Source organism: Papio anubis, chromosome 1, assembly GCF_008728515.1.
Source record: "Papio anubis isolate 15944 chromosome 1, Panubis1.0, whole genome shotgun sequence".
In the NCBI taxonomy this organism is placed as follows: Eukaryota; Metazoa; Chordata; class Mammalia; order Primates; family Cercopithecidae; genus Papio; species Papio anubis.
In genome coordinates, this window is record NC_044976.1 from 122,497,972 (window position 1) to 122,514,526 (window position 16,555).

Below are 16,555 nucleotides of genomic sequence, written 5' to 3' on the forward strand. Positions count from 1 at the left end.
TTACAGTTGCTTGGTAACTATACACTGTTCCAAGTAATCCTTAAAAACTGGCTTTGGTGAATGCCCACAGAGATTTTTCCACCTCTTTTTGCAGCCTCTAGTTCTCACTACTGTAACAGGGCAACAAAAATCTCAGAGTCCTTATGTCATACCTTTGCCCACACTCCGCCTTTGTGTTTGGCATCGACTCATAACATTCTTTTGCCAAGTTCTGCAAGTTAGGAATTTGAACCCATGGCATGAAAACACTTCTAATAGCTCTTAAAATTGCTATTTTTAGATATTTATTGGCAAAATTCCAACACTGCTGTCCCTTATTAAAGGAGGAGAATTAAATAAATTTCATATTTTGAATGGAAGACACCTGATCACACTGAATTTGGATGTTTTAGTTCCCTACTCTGAGAGGCGGGCTCAGTGGAATCCCAGGACATTAGGGCTGGAGGAAATAGTGAATTCCCTGTTCAGAACAGAGGGCTGCCCCAGGACAAATCCCTGCCGTGTGCTTTCTCTGCGACTTTAGGTAAATTAGTTAAGCTCCTCAAGACTCAGTTTTCTTATCTGTAAAGGCAGATAACACTAGTTCCTAACTCATAGTGTTGTAATTGTGGGGGATGAAATGAGAGGATGGGTGTACCACAACCAGAACATTGGGCACCCAAGGCAAGTGATTACATGGAACAAGCAGTAAAGATCACACATGCTCCAAGGTCACCCAACTTTAAAGGTCTGAAGCAAATGTACAGGGGGTGCCATTAGTGGCTAGAGGTTATGAATCAGTGGTCTCTACAGGCTTGATCATCCATGCAGTTCTTATTTATTTATTTTGAGACAAGAGTCTCACTCTGTTGCCCAGACTGGAGTGAATGGCGCAGCCTCGGATCACTGCAACCTCCGCCTCCTGGGTTCAAGCGATTCTCCTGCCTTAGCCTCCTGAGTAGCTGGGACTACAGGTGCGCGCCACCACACCCGGCTAATTTTTGTATTTTTAATGGAGACGAGGTTTCACTGTGTTGGCCAGGCTGGTCTCAAACTCCTGACTTTGTGATTCTCCCGCCTTGGCCTCCCAAAGTGCTGGGATTACAGGCGCAAGCCACCGTGCCCGGCTCATGCAGTTCTTTAAAAACATTTTAGTAATTTGCCTACCTTAAAATCAGGAGATTTCATGTAACAACTTGAATTTTACTTATCTTGAAACTGGGAAGGTCTAAAAATCCTCTGCCCTCTTTCTTATATGGCCACAATAGATAGGAATTGGGTAGAGACTACCTCCAAGGGCATTCTCGCTTTAAGTACTTGTGATCTGCAGCTCAAAGGCATTTGAATTGGCTGCTGCCTGGCATGCAGAACATCTTACCCAATAACTGCACATAGTAATGATAAGAGCCAGCAGGGGTTAAGTCCTTCTCATGTGGTGGAGACAGAAAAGCAAGAACCCAATACTGAATGTTACTAACCACATCATCTAAGAACTCCTGTAACTGAAGTAGAACATCAGTAATCTTAGCTATTCACCAGAAACATTTAGGCCCATTCATCAGAAATGTTTCAAGCTAGTGAACAAGAATGTGTTTTCATGCCTGTCATATCAGGGCATTCAGTTATATACTCAAAAGGAAGTCCTTGAATCAGGAAAATGACTCTGGTCAAATAACATTTCTATGATTTGTCTTTTCCTTTTTCTAATACATCTAGAAACGTCTAATTTAAAAATCCTCTGAGGGTGCTTCATTGATCTTATTTGGGGAAGGGAAGAATAGGAATGTTTGAAATTCTCAAAATAATCTTAAAACATAATTAAGGTAAATATTTGATTTAACTAAACACTCTGTCATTTAGTAGGGAATGAGCAAAGTGGCAATAACCAAGTAGCAATTTGGGGGACTTCAGCCCCTTACTCCCACAAAACACCCCACTCCCCAATAAATATTCAATCCAAGTAAAATAATGATTTTTTTTGCCATTGCAAATGAGGGGCAAGACAAGTGCCCAAGTGCCACATCTCTTCCCAGACTGTTACCCTAGGTCCTACCTTTTTAGAAATTTCCAAGGGACAATGAGGAGGTTGATGGCGGCCTATACCCCTCTCGCTGAAGGGAGTTGTGAATTAAATCAACAGGAATTAAGTCTCATTCCACAGAGTCATTCATCCCTGCATTAGTGAATTTATTGTACATTATGTGGGTTTATGGTTTGTTTTTCTGAAGTCCATCTGACTCCCTGTTTTGAACATGATCCAGGTGCTTGGTTGGAACTGTGATCAGAATTACTTTTTTATTTTTATTTTCTAAATTTTTATAGAGATGGGGTTTTGCTATGTTGGCCAGGCTGGTCTTGAACTCCTGGTCTTACGTGATCCTCCCACCTCAGCCTCTCAGAGTGCTGATATTACAGGCATGAACCACTGTGCCTGGCCCAGAATTACTTTTAAAAGTAATCGTGGCCGGGCGCGGTGGCTCAAGCCTGTAATCCCAGCACTTTGGGAGGCCGAGATGGGCGGATCACGAGGTCAGGAGATCGAGACCATCCTGGCGAACACAGTGAAACCCCGTCTCTACTAAGAAATACAAAAAATAGCGAGATGGCGGGCGCCTGTAGTCCCAGCTGCTCGGGAGGCTGAGGCAGGAGAATGGCGTGAACCCGGGAGGCGGAGCTTGCAGTGAGCTGAGATCCGGCCACTGCACTCCAGCCTGGGCGGCAGAGCGAGACTCCGTATCAAAAAAAAAAAAAAAAAAAAGTAATCGTACTTGACTTAGCCCTGTTAAGACTCCAAAATTCTGGCGAGGCCCCTTTGGCTGTAAATACTTAGAAAAACTGTACATGAGCAAAATAGAGAAGAATTAGATAAACATGGCTTTGTATATAGCAGTGTCTCAGTAAGCAAGCAAACTGATATTCCCTACATACCCTATTTCAGAGGGCAGGCTGAGGGGCGCTCAGGCAGAAATACAGTAAGTTCAACTGAATGGCACGTTTCAGTCCAAGATTGAAGTGTGTGGCAATTCGTGCCAGGAACTCTTACAAGCAGTTGGCATGAATTAACTTCTTTGATCCTCGCAGCAGCCCTAAAAGTAGGAAATATTATTGTGCCCCTTTTACAAGTAAGGAAACCAAAGGACAGAGAGGGAAAGTAACTGCCCAGTCACACAGCTAGTAAATGGCAGAGGTGGGGCATGGACCCAGGCAGCCTGCAGGTTGCACTCTGACGATGAGACGAATTTCTGGCAAGCACGTTTTGCTGACCTCTCCAAGGCAGACCTAATGTCGTGACAAAACCTGTTGCACTTGCTTACTGTGGCACGATGCTTTTGTGTTGTGACACAGCATAGCTACAGTGCTTACAGCACAATGCTGTGAGCCCAGAAGAGCTTCATGTAACCCTTAAAAATCCAAATTAGACCTAAGAAAATTGCTAGCCCACAATGACAGCATCCTTACATCACGTCAGCGCTTTAAAAAGTGGTGAAATTTAATACTCAGTATGCTTTTGAAATCAGGTTCACCCAACCTCCACTCTTAGCTGTGCATTAGATAAATGTAGAAATTGCCTCCTTTTTCATCTTGAGTCTCAAACAACAGCTCTGGACTCAGAGCTAATAGACTTCCCGAGTCCAACCAATTCAAGCAGCCAATGAGGCATCCTGGCAAATGAGGACATTTCTCCAGGGGATGAGGCTGTCCTTGGTGCCCTTGCTCCCCTCTGCCAGCAGGATAGGTTCTGTGAGTTATGCTTCTGGTCATGGTGGTGGGCTTGTGCTGACCTGTCCCCAGTAGACTCCTTTGTGATGAGGGGTGGGACTGATGAGATGCCTGGCCAAAGTGGCAGAATCTGTGACTGTGAAAGATGGTGACACTGCCAGGTGTAAGGAAGGACTTAAGTTGATGGGCACCAAACAGAGAACTTTCTCCATGCCTGTGACTGGAACATGTCCATCTTGGTAGCCAGGTCTCCACTACACAATTCAGAGTTTGCTCCCTTAGCAGTTAACTGTCAAATTAGAAATCCAACCTGTTTTAGTCTTTAAAGCCTTGATATAATTTAACTATAGTCAGCAGAAACAAACAAGTGAACAAAACCCAACAATAACTTGTGAGGCTCTTCCTTTCCTATAACCCGAGGTCAGACAGTGGTTAAGGGTGTGGGTCCCTGGAAGAAGACTGCATGGCTTGAATCCTGGCCCTGTGACTCACCAGATGCATAACCTTAAGCTCTGGGTATCTCAGTTTCTTCATCTTTAAAATAGGAATAATGATAATGGAGGACGAAGAGTGCTTCATAGTAAGACCTTAATAATGACCACAATCTCTGTTTCCCGTCATCGTCAGGTAGTGTAATCTGGTAGAGACATATACTAGCTGTGAAGAAGTAATTATGTTATTTTGGCTCTCCCCTTTTTCTCTTTGCTTCTTGCACTGCTGACATCTCTCGGGTGCCAAACAGCCTCTTCCTGTGATTAAAGTTTCCACTTTATAACAAACAGAAACAAACAAAAAGAAAAGCGGTAGTACTTACTGTAGCCACGCCCTAAGCGAGGGCAGATGCAGGGCTGTTGCCATGGTGATGCAGAGTATTGTGTAAAACACTTGGCCTGGGGGCAGTTAATGAGTCATACTCAGGGATGGGTGGGGAAAGGGCAACTGCCTTCAATTAAAAGGGACAGGCCAATAATAGTTGAACTGGGAGACTGCCTTGGTTCTTGCAGTACATCAGAGACACCTTGGGGCTGAGGGTTTGATTATACACTTGGTTCATTTGTTGTGTGGACATTTTCTATTTCCTTCCTCTGGGTAGAGGGAGCAATACAGTAGACTCCCTTTTGCTCTTCCACTTATCTAAAAAACTTCCAACTTAGTTCTGAAAAAATAAGTTCTGTTTTCTTGTGAAGTCTTGATACAACTAAAGCTAGTGAAAGGATTTTTGTGACTTTCTTCCATCCCCTGTGTCTTTGCATATATTCATTGTCCATGAGTAAGGCATCCAAAACATATTATTCAGCATTTTCCTAAACTTTTCAGCTGGAAGTGTTTAAACAACTATAGGCAACGTAATTCAGGATGGAGGATCTATACTTTACATGACTTCTCTGAAATTTAGTGCTGGTTGAAGTCAGTAAACCTGCCTCAAGCACACTGAGAAGTGGTTACATGTTGCCTCCTGATAGGGTGTGTCATACACCTCAAGTGGTTAGTTATGATTAATATTGCTCAATTCTCATTGACTACTCATAGCATATTGGGCAGGAGCAGAGTGTGGACATACCCTCTAGAAAATGACATGCTAATAAATGTCACTCAATCACTTAACTAGGTCTTACAGAGCTGTTGCCATGAGAAAGGCACCGTGCTAGGATATAATCAGAAATATAAACATAGTAAAACACAGCTCTTTCCCACTGAAAGTTTATAATCTTAAGTGAGAAGGAAGAGAAAAAACGTAGGAAAAAATAACTAGCAATAATATGATGCACATGGTAATATTAAATGAATAGTACCAGAAATGGGTGATACGTGTGTAGAGGAGGGGGAAATTACCATGGGCTGTGGTGGTCAAGGAAGGTGAGATTTGACATGAGTTTTGAAGTATGGGTAGAGAAGAGGGTGAGGGCATTCAGGAAAGGAGAAAAGAGCAACAGCACCAAGATTGGGCCTCATCCCTGGAACATGGTCCATGTAAGGATGTGAGGACCAGCCAAGGGAGGGCCAGAAACTGGGGACGAGATAAGTCATTTGAGTGGAGTGCTATTAGCATATCATGGAGGGTCATTAGTACAGAGGGTAGTACTTGTGAAGCCAAACAAAACTAGAGGAACTATGTGGAATCCAAAGGAGGCTATTCAAAAACTTGCAAGTTATGGGCCTGCCAAGGAAGGAAAAAGTGAAAAGAATAGCGATTTCAGTCAACCCAAGTCATACAATCAAGTGCAGAAATTAACAACATAATTTTATAAGGTGTGAAGGATCTGATGAATCGGCATGGTGACATTACGGTGACTCAAGAGCCAAATGAAAGCTCTGTTTAATCAGAAAAATATATATACTAAATCTTCAACATCAGTTTTATAACATTTAAGGGCATTTGATTATTATGAAAGGCACTCTTTAAAAGTGATTGTTGAGTTTTGCTTGATTAAAAAGTAGGATATGAAAATTTATACTTAAGGTACAAAAAGATGAAAAACCTGGGTTTCTTTTTTTGTTTGTTTTTTTTTTTTTGAGACGGAGTCTCGCTCTGTCGCCCAGGCTGGAGTACAGTGGCACGATCTCGGTTCACCGCAAGCCCCGTCTCCCAAGTTCACGTCATTCTCCTGCCTCAGCCTCCTGAGTAGCTGGGACTACAGGCGCCTGCCACCACGCCCGGCTAATTTTTTGTATTTTTTTTTTTTTAGTAGAGACGGGGTTTCACTGTGTTAGCCAGGATGGTCTTGATCTCCTGACCTCGTGATCCGCCCACCTCGGCCTCCGAAAGTGCTGGGATTACAGGCGTGAGCCACCGCGTCCGGCCAAACCTGGGTTTCTTAAATTTAATTTTAATAAGTCAAATATTAATTTTAAAAATAAAAATTTTGCAAATAATTTTTTCTATGTACAATTGCTGCCTTCAAGGACACCAACAGCCCCACATCACTGTGGGGCCAGTTCTAGAAGCAGACCTTCAGGGAGCAAGTCGGGTGCGGCGGGGAGGTGGGCTGCAATGGGGAAGGCTGAGATTGCTGCAGGTCAGCACAGCATGGAGGGTGTCTGTCCATGGAGGCCAAAGGTGATTCAGACCAGCAGGGGCGGTACTGGGAGACTAGATACAGGGTCTGTCAATCCTTGGGGGTGGAGCTTGGGGAGGGACTTTAGTCCCTCAAGGTATTGTAAAAGTTATAAGAATCAAAATTGAGTCCGGGCGTGGCGGCTAACGCCTATAATTCCAGCACTTTGGGAGGCCAAGGTGGGCGGATCACAAGGTCAGGAGTTGGAGACCATCCTGCCTAATATGGTGAAACCCTGTCTCTACTAAAAATACAAAAAATTAGCTGGGCGTGATGGCGCCTGCTTGTAGTCCCAGCTCTTCCGGAGGCTGAGGCAGGAGGAAGATTGCTTGAATCCGGGAGGCAGAGGTTGCAGTGAGCCAAGTTCGCACCACTGCACTCCAGCCTGGGTTACAGAGGAAGACTCTGTCTCAAAAAAAAAAAAAAAAAAAAAGAATCAAAATTGAGTCGCTTGTGTTAAAAATTTTCACAAATGGAGCTGGGGAAGGTTCTCATGCACAAATGCCTGATAACGAGAACTGTTAGAAAAGAATCTGCAAAAACCACAATCTTGCACAAAAGCCATCGCAAACTTAACACAAAAAAATACTTTTGTGAGGACATCTGCCAGCAACTGCCTGTCCAACCTGGGACTGGTGCCACTAGTGTTATTGATCCTTGTAGCCAAGGATAATTGATTCAAAACAAATATGTAATCCCCCTCTTTTATCCTTTAAAAATCTTTATCTTCCTTTACCTCCCTGAATATGCACGTTTACTATGGCATGTGCATTCCTATTGCAATGCCCATTCCCAAATAAATATGATATAATATAATTTATTTATTTTGAAACATGGTCTTGCTCTGTCACCCAGACTGGAGTGCAATGGCACATCATAGCTCACTGCAACCTTGAACTGCTGGGCTCAAGCTATCCTCTCACTTGCCCTTCCGAATAGCTAAGACTGCAGGGTGTGCCACCTCAGGCTGACCTCCAACTGTTGGCCACAAGCAATCCTACTGCCTTGGCCTCCTGAAGTACTGGGATTAGAGGCCGTAGGTGTGAGCCACTCACTGCCTGACCTCGTTTTCTTTTCTCTTTCCTTATTTGTTTCTTTTTCTCCTCGTCCTCCTTCTCTTCCTCCTCCTCCTCCCTTTCTCCTCCTCCTTCTTTTTTTCAGAGCTAGCTGTTACTTTATTTTTTTTTTATTTTTATTTTTTTGAGACGGAGTCTGGCTCTGTCGCCCGGGCTGGAGTGCAGTGGCCGGATCTCAGCTCACTGCAAGCTCCGCCTCCCGGGTTCACGCCATTCTCCTGCCTCAGCCTCCCGAGTAGCTGGGACTACAGGCGCCCGCCACCTTGCCCGGCTAGTTTTTTGTATTTTTTAGTAGAGACGGGGTTTCACCGTGTTAGCCAGGATGGTCTCGATCTTCTGACCTCGTGATCCGCCCGTCTCGGCCTCCCAAAGTGCTAGGATTACAGGCTTGAGCCACCGCGCCCGGCCTGTTACTTTATTTTGGAAAAAAAAAATCGAATTGTTTTTTAGTTGGGGGTATGGGCAAGAGGGGGTACCCCAGGGGAGGATAGGGCTGAGCATCAGGTGGGTCTCCTGTTCCCCTTGCTTCCTTACACAGTGGCCTCCCCTATAGGCTCTGGGGCAGCCACAGGAGCAGGAGGCTGGGAGGGGCTGCCATGGCCGTTCACTGGGGCAGGACAGCAGAGGGCTGGACACCAGCTTGTTATTGGATCTTTTTCAAAACCACGGCCTTGGAGGAGCTGGTGTGGCTGAAGGAGCTGGAGCTCTTGCCACAGCCAAAGCTGGAGCCCAGGCCGTGGTTGAGTCCAGAGCTTGTGAGGCCCAGTAGGCTGAGCTCAGCCCACCTGAGCAGCCACTGGTGGTCTTTGTATAGATACTCATGTTCTGCATCCCAGACTCCAGGCTGCTGTCCTTGTCCTCCGGCAGCTTCCCGTAGGTGGTGACCTCAGTGTCCAGGGCCAGCCTGGTGTTCATCAGCTCCTGGCACTCACGTACCTGCTATGTCATGCTGTGCTTGACCCATTGCAGGGTGGCCTCCAGCTTTGCCAGTGTGGCACTGGCTCCTTAATAGCCAGCTACCCATGCGGCTCGGCTCTGCGATGGTGGCCCCCAGGGAAGCCCTCTGGCCTTTGAGGCCCTTAGTCTCAGCTGGAGCCAAATGATGTTTGGGTTAATCTCGGAGATCTCTTCGTGCACCACAGGGCATTCCTGTGTTTCCCGGCCAGTGTCTGCAACCCCTCACACTTAGATCTGGTGCCCTCTCAGCCTCGCCCAGCTGCTTCGGTCATCTCCTCCCACTTGGGGACTTAGCCATGTCACTGTCCACGTCCAGCGTGTGGCTTTTGGCCATAGACAGGACCATGGATGTGTCCGAGTCTGGGGGTCTCCTCTTCATACAGCTGCCTGAGGAGGCTGATCTCATCAGTCAGCTCTCCCAAGCGAGACTCCAGCTCTACCTTGTTCACTTAAGCTTCATGTGCGTCCTTCTTGATGAGGACAGGTTGATTCTCCATCTCTGTTGGCTTATCAGTCTCATCCTCCTACTTCTTGAAGTCCTCCGGCAGCCTCTGCTTTTCCTGGCCCAAAGTGTCCAGCTGCCACCCAAGGTTGTTGATGTAGCTATGGAACATGCTGTCCATGTTGCTCCCAGCCTCCTCTGCTGCTGCTGGAGGCTCCACTTGGTCTTCAGCATCTTGTTCTGTTGCTCCAGGAACTCCACATTGTTGATGAAGGAGGCAAACTTGTTGAGGGTCTTGACCTGCTCCTTCTCATGGGTGCTGACGCCTGGATGTTGAGGTCCACCTCCAGCATAAGGGACTTAGCAGGCTGTGGTTCACCATGGCAGCTGTGATGCCTCCCATACCACTGGCCCTGGCATAGCCTCCACCCAGACCCATGCTGACACCCAGCCACCCCGGAAGCTGCTGCTGCCCGTTTGGAAGGAGCTCCAGGAGCTGCTGCAGGAACCAGCCCATTCATGTAGGAGCAGCTGCTGAGGGCCCTGGGGCCAAGGGGGACACCCTGTAAGACTTCCAGATCACCCTGGCAGACATGGTGGAGGCAGAAGTGGAGGCAGGCAAGTGGAACCACATAGAGACTCGAGAAGGAGCTGAGAAGCTGCTTCTAGGTGGGCCTTGTCTTCTTTTAGAGAGCCTCTTTCTGTCTGTTATTTAGGTTGACATAACTGGTGCCAGAAGCAAGACCAAAGCGAGCTCACCGCAGATGGATCCGCAGACTCTGGAATTGAGTGCAGTTCTGACCGAGCTCTTTGCTTGTGTGAGTCACCTGTTCTGCCCTGCTGACTTCTCTTTTGGATTATCCAACTCTCTCCCTTTGATGGGTTCTTTTTTTTTGTGAGATGGAGTCTTGCTCTGTCGCCAGGCTGGAGTGCAGTGGTGCTCGATGCAACCTCCGACCCCCTGGTTCAAGCAATTCTCCTGCCTCAGCCTCCCGAGTAGCTGGGGTTATAGGCATGCGCCACCACGCCCAGCTATTTTTTGTATTTTTTAGTAGAGATGGGGTTTCACCATGTTGGCCAGGATGGTCTTGATCTCCTGACCTCGTGATCCACCCGCCTCAGCCTCCCAAAGTGCTGAGATTACAGGCGCGAGCCAGCACGCCTGGCTGAATGGGTTCTTTTGACTTTATTCAGGATCTGTTTGGTTATAAGGCTGCTTTAAGTAAAGGACCTTGGATCCGTCTTAGGACTATAGAAGACTTTCTTGTCAAGCCATGTCCTTTGGAAAGTACTATGGCTTCACCAGAATTACATTCTGTCTGTGAGATGTGTCTTTTCTTGTGAATTCATTTTTTGTTCTTTGATTTCAATTTTGGTTCAGTATGTTTTTTTGGTTGGCATGCCTGGCTTAAAGTGTTTGTGAGAACTTTTATTTTGGTTTCATCTGGTTTTGTTATATGTATCTGTAAATGATTTGGCTTTTAAATTCCCACCCCACCCTCCAAAGCCCCTAACTCCTATTTCTGAACATCTTTCAAGAGCAAAAAATAAATATTCTATATGGTGGAAACAAGATGGAATGGAAAGCCACTATGGTGGTCACCACCATCAAAGCACCAGTCCAAACTCCTGGTATTTTCTGACAGGGTTTATAAGATTTTCTTTGCTCTGGAGAGATTAATAAGAAATGGAACAGGGTCTTCAAGATTCAAAAGCATATCAAACCCTTTAGTACTGCAGCTGGCTATACATTCAAAACTTATGGCTCATTTTTGAGCACAGTTTTTTTTTTTTTTTTTTTGAGATGGTGTCTTACTGTGTCGCCCAGGCTGGAGTGTAGTGGCATGATCTCGGCTTATTGCAAACTCCGCCTCCCGGGTTCAAGCAATTCTTCTGACTCAGCCTCCCAAGGAGCAGGGACTACAGGTGTGCACCACCACACCCGGCTAATTTTTGTATTTTTAGTAGAGATGGGGTTTCACCATATTGGCCAGGCTGGTCTCGAACTCCTGACCTCGTGATCTGCCCACCTCGGCCTCCCAAAGTGCTGAGATTACAAGCATGAGCCACCACGCCTGGCTGAGCACATTTTTTAAACTGATGGAAAATTACATCAAGAAAAATTCAGAGCTCAAGGAACATTATTTGAACTCTCTAAGCTTAGTTTTTAAACTGCCTGCAACTATAGAGCTAACATGTAGGGCCTTCTAAGTTCTCTATTTTTTTCTGCCTACTTTGAATCTGCTGACTTTTCTGCTGGTATTATTCACTGCTTTTGACATTCCAGCCAGCATAAAAAAAGAAGTCTTAAAAGACTTTCAAATTAATGACTTTACAAATTACAATAGCTCTATGGAAATAAATAACCTAGACACCTAAGAGTCAAACCTTTTGAAAACGTAAATTTGGCTAAGAATTGCTTAGAGTAATGAAACAGTTAATTGAAGGATTGCTATTCTGAAAGAAATAAACTAAATAAATGTTTATAAAAGTTAGGCTCATAGGTTGAACAGGTAAAAATCTTGAGCAATAATATAAGGTAACTCTCTCTGGCATAAAAAAAAATTAATCTGCCATGCAGGGGCAGAAATAGCTAGGAAAAAACCTACAAATAACTTTTTCTAAAATGCTTCCTCAACTACATTAACTACTCAAGCTAACCAGACTGACAAACAAAAGATAGGCTGTTACTAATTCAAGGCTGCTTGGAAATTTTGGTTTCTTATACTCTTCAGCCAGTTCTAGCTAAAATGTAAACATTTAAAAATTTAACCCCCTAAACTCATTTGAGACAAAAAAGGGGGTAAAAGAGATTTTACAAATGATATAATAAGCAAATGATATAATAAGTAAATTGATATAATAAGCAAATTGCAATGGGAAGGGGAGAAGGGAAAAGATATATAAATATATATGTGTTTACAGTCGCCAGACAGTGGAGGATTCACCACCAGACTGGGAAGCAACAGCCTGGGCTCCAGAGTTTGCCACTCATCTGTGCACAGACGAGAAGCGGTCTCATGAAGCTTTGGTGCAGTCAGGGACCCTATCTCTTTTTATAAGAGTCAGGAGGGCCCTTCGCAACTGGGCTCAAGGAACACAAAGAAGTCAACTTGTTTTTGTCATTGTCTGTTGTTTTTCAATAACTAACATATAGGAATAGATCAAAATAGAGATTTCTCTGTAACAGCGCTGTATGAAAACCTCAAGGGGCTCACACAACCTGTTTTAGGACTTGGTGACTGTTGTTTGTGTCCATGTTCAATTGAGTTCAAATTTAATATTTAACGTTTCCTCCATAACGGGTGGGTTTGTATTACTATGTTTTACTGTCCTATGACTAAAATCCTGAAATAAAAGCCGTAAAATCTTTGTGTTTAGATGTGCTTACACATATGTAGATTTATTATTTTCTGTGTTGTATCTACATGGTAAAACCTGATGTAGTCAGTAGAATTCCCTTAAGAAATTCTATTCAGATTGGCTCAGATAAGTGAATGCTCATATAAATTGTTAAAATATATAGTAACTAACCTAAATGCATTTTAGTTCATGTGACTTAAATAAATCTTTGATAAATATGCTAGTTTTAATTCTGTTGATAAAATAAAAATAGAAATGTCTTCAGAATTGTCAGCATATGTTTTTGACTGAGTTTACTGATTAGAAAGTTTTATATTTGTCTCTACTAAATGTTTTAAGGGGTCAGGTTTTGACACAAAGTTTATACAACTGTATATCTAGTCTAAAAATAAAATGATCTTTGTGTAACTCTTTAATAAATAAGACGAATTTAATATTGTTAATTTAATAAAGCAGCTATTATCAGCAAAATTTTTGTTATCTTGTTTTCAGCAAAAGCAAAATACCCATGTTTAACTGTAAAGTTCTTACTTAGATGAATACCTGAAATTCACATACTGTAAAACTAGTTAATGACAACAACAAAAGCTTGAAATGATGACTAGCTTTGTCTAATAGCTCAGTTTTCATAAGTAATCTAGGTATAATTGCTAACAATAATTAAATTAGGTAAACATAATAGGATAAACATTTTTAAATAAATTTTTCATGTAATTTAGAATCTGAAAGTTATGTTACATCAAATTAAGTAATACATATTCATTAAATGCCTGGGTCATTTCCAGATAAGATAAAATACTAAAACACAAATTGTTGAACATAAATATAAGTTTGTTCTTGGCTTCTTTTCTTTTGAGACGAAGTCTGGCTCTCTCACCCAGGCTAGAGTGCAGTGGTGCAATCTCAGCTCACTGCACCCTCTGCCTTCTGGGCTCAAATAGTCCTCCCACCTCAGCCTCCCAAGTAGCTGGGACTGCAGGTGCTTGTCACCATGCCCAGCTAATTTTTTGTATTTTTAGTGGAGACGGGGTTTTCACCATGTCACCCAGGCTGGTCTCAAACTCCTGAGCTCAAGTGATCTGCCCACCTGGGCCTCCCAAAGTGCTGAAATTATAGGCAAAAGCCACTGTGCCCAGCTGGCTTTTAAAATTTAATAAAAAGACTAGACTAAATATATTTGGGCTTATTAATATATAGAAAAACATGTTTCTAAAAATTATACAGTGGTTCCTGTCTATAAAATGTATGTGACAGTTCAAAATGTCTTGCTTCCTAGGTTTTTGCTAAAAATTAATGTTATTAAGATTTAACAATTCTGGCCAGATATGGTGGCCCATGCTTGTACCTGCACTTTGGGAGCCTGATGCGAGAGGATTACTTGCACCTAGGAGTTCAAGACCAGGCTGGGCAACATAGGGAGATCCTGTCTCTATAAATAATTTAAAAATTAGCCAGGCGTGGTGCCACATGCTGGTGGTCTCAGCTACTTGGGAGGCTGAGGCAGGAGGACTGTCTGAGCCCAGGTTGAGGTTGCAGTGAACTGTGATTATACCACTGCACTGCAGCCTGTGTGATAGAGTAAAACCTTGTTTCCAAAAAAAAAAAAAAAAATCCAATACATATATTTTTTTTCTAATTTTTTATTAAAAAATAGAAGTATAAAAATGTGTTGTTTATTAAAAAGTAGTTTTGTCTAAATTCAGACATTATTTAAGGTTGTTTCAAAAAGTAAGTTTAAAAAAGAAATAAAAACAAGATTAAAAGAAGCCAGTAAGTATGAGAGACACAGATGTAAAAAAAAGTTACAAATATGAAGATACATTTTTGGTAAAGAAGGTTAAAAATAAAAGAGAATAATTTTGTATGAGAAAGCATCATCGATGGTAAAATTTTGTCCTAAAGTAAAATGACTGGTTATTTAAAAAAGGAAGTATAAGACAAAACTAATGTGGAAGATTTATGAAGGATGAATTTATTAAAGAAACTTTGTATGTGATAAAGTTGGCTATAATTAAAAGGGAATTATTTATAAGTCTTTCTAAAGATTGAGCTTTGATTTTTTTTTTTTTTTGAGACAGAATTTTGCTCTGTCGCCCAGGCTGGAGTGCAGTGGTATGATCTCGGCTCACTGTAACCTCTGCCTCCCAGGTTCAAGTGATTCTCATGCCTCAGCCTCCCAAGTAGCTAGAATTACAAGCACGTGCCACCACACCCAGTTAAATTTTTGTATTTTTAGCAGAGATGGGGGTTTCACCATGTTGGCCAGGCTGGTCTCGAACTCCTGACCCTAGGTGACTCACCCACTTTGGCCTCCTAAAGTGCTGAGATTACAGGCATGAACTACTGCACCCAGCCTGATTTTAAAAGTATGTATAAATACACTGATACAAAACTATAATTTGGTCCCCTATGTTAAAACATCAAGGTTTTCTTAAAGTATTAATCTGCTCTTAGTAATATTTGCAAGAGGTTTTAATTTAAATCTGAAATCTGTTTGTTTGTTTTTTGGTTTTTGGTTTTTTTTTTAGTCATCTTCTGGATTGCAACTTTACAGTTTACAGCAATGTTTTTTTAATAGAACTTGATTCTGTACTCTTGGCTTTTCTCTTGTGTCTGAATTATTACATGTGACCAGGTGATTTTCCATGCTTTTACTAAGAATCATGTATTCCCACGCTCAATGTACTGGTATTCTTGTCTGCATTCATCTGTAATATGGTGCACACTCATAACCTTGGACACACACTCTTCCTATGTCCAATGAAATTAAAACACCTTTTCATCAGGTTTGACTTCCAGGTTATCTAAATGAGCTTCCCAGAAGGAGAAGCAGTCACATTGTAGGAGGTTTTTATTTACCTTTTTGGTAACTGGCCCAAGAAACAAAGATTTTATGTTTTATCCAGATAATTCCTTCTCTTTCATGTTGCTTTTATTATTACTTTTTATTACTTAGGAGAACTGTGGTTAAAAAGAGTTTTTTTGGCATTCATGTAAATTTATGTATTGCTTTTGAAGTCTTTTGATTATCACTCTGGTTAAATAAATGACTAATATTTTACAGTAATCTGTGATCCTGTTTTGATAAGGTATTTTAAACCTTTTGGCATCTTTGGCAGGCTTCCCCAGGATCAATTTCTAAATTAAGTCTTTCTTGACCTCAAACTAATGTTGAGATGTTTCAGAGAGTCCTGGAATGTCTCAAAGGTTTATAAAAGAGAAATATTAAACTAAATCAGGCTTATTTGAGACGCTGAATTATGTGGAAAACATTGTCAAATAATAAGTGATGCTGGATTCTTCTTTCAGTTACACTTATGGGCATATTATTGATATGAATGTTCAAAATTTGTATAAAATTCTTAAACATTTACTATGTCTTCAGCCATAATTCTGGCTATTATGTATGTATGTCACAAAAATAACTAAATTTCCTTGTCAATTATGAACTCTCATCGAATTTTTAATCATGGCTAATCTAAGGTTTTTGTCATTTGTAATCATTGTTTTAATTTTTTTCTAAAGGCATCTATGATCAGATTAATGGAAAAGACTCTAACAAGTATTCGTTAATACACGTTTCTGATAACTTTAAGATCTTACCAGTGGAGTAAGTAAAAATTTCCAAAACTCAAATGAAAAAACTGATTTGAAACTGCTAATCAAGATCAAGCAAAATGAAAACTAATACATGAGATTAAATAACTGGTAAAGATGTTTTTATATGTTTTATTTGAAACATTGTTCGTTCTTTACTTAAATTTTTAAAAAATGTTTTATTGAATGAAATACTTAAATGTTTTGTTTTCCACATTTAAAAAGACTTTTTCTCTTAAATTATCTATAGTTTGCAGTAATTTCAAGGTATACTTTTTTTTTTTTTGAGATAGAATTTCACTCTTGTTGCCCAGGCTGCATTTGTTGCCAGTGCAGTGGCATGATCTTGGCTCACTGCAACCTCC

At 42.0% G+C, this 16,555-nt stretch overlaps 2 long non-coding RNA genes across 2 annotated transcripts in view; one reads left to right on the top strand and one right to left on the bottom strand.

Annotated features, from left to right (window-relative positions):
• Nucleotides 1-13,506, top strand: part of LOC103875914 — a 45,423-nt gene extending 31,917 nt beyond the window's left edge. The window contains exons 3-4 of the long non-coding RNA XR_001893712.3: nt 9,947-10,048; nt 12,156-13,506. This is a non-coding gene — a long non-coding RNA (uncharacterized LOC103875914). The remainder of the gene's footprint in view (nt 1-9,946; nt 10,049-12,155) is intronic.
• Nucleotides 3,448-4,717, bottom strand: LOC116269663. Its single transcript, XR_004177273.1, has 2 exons — nt 4,514-4,717; nt 3,448-3,988 (listed from the first exon to the last, which is right to left on the bottom strand). It is a non-coding gene; the product is annotated as an uncharacterized LOC116269663 (long non-coding RNA).
• Nucleotides 13,507-16,555: the final 3,049 nt, after the last annotated feature.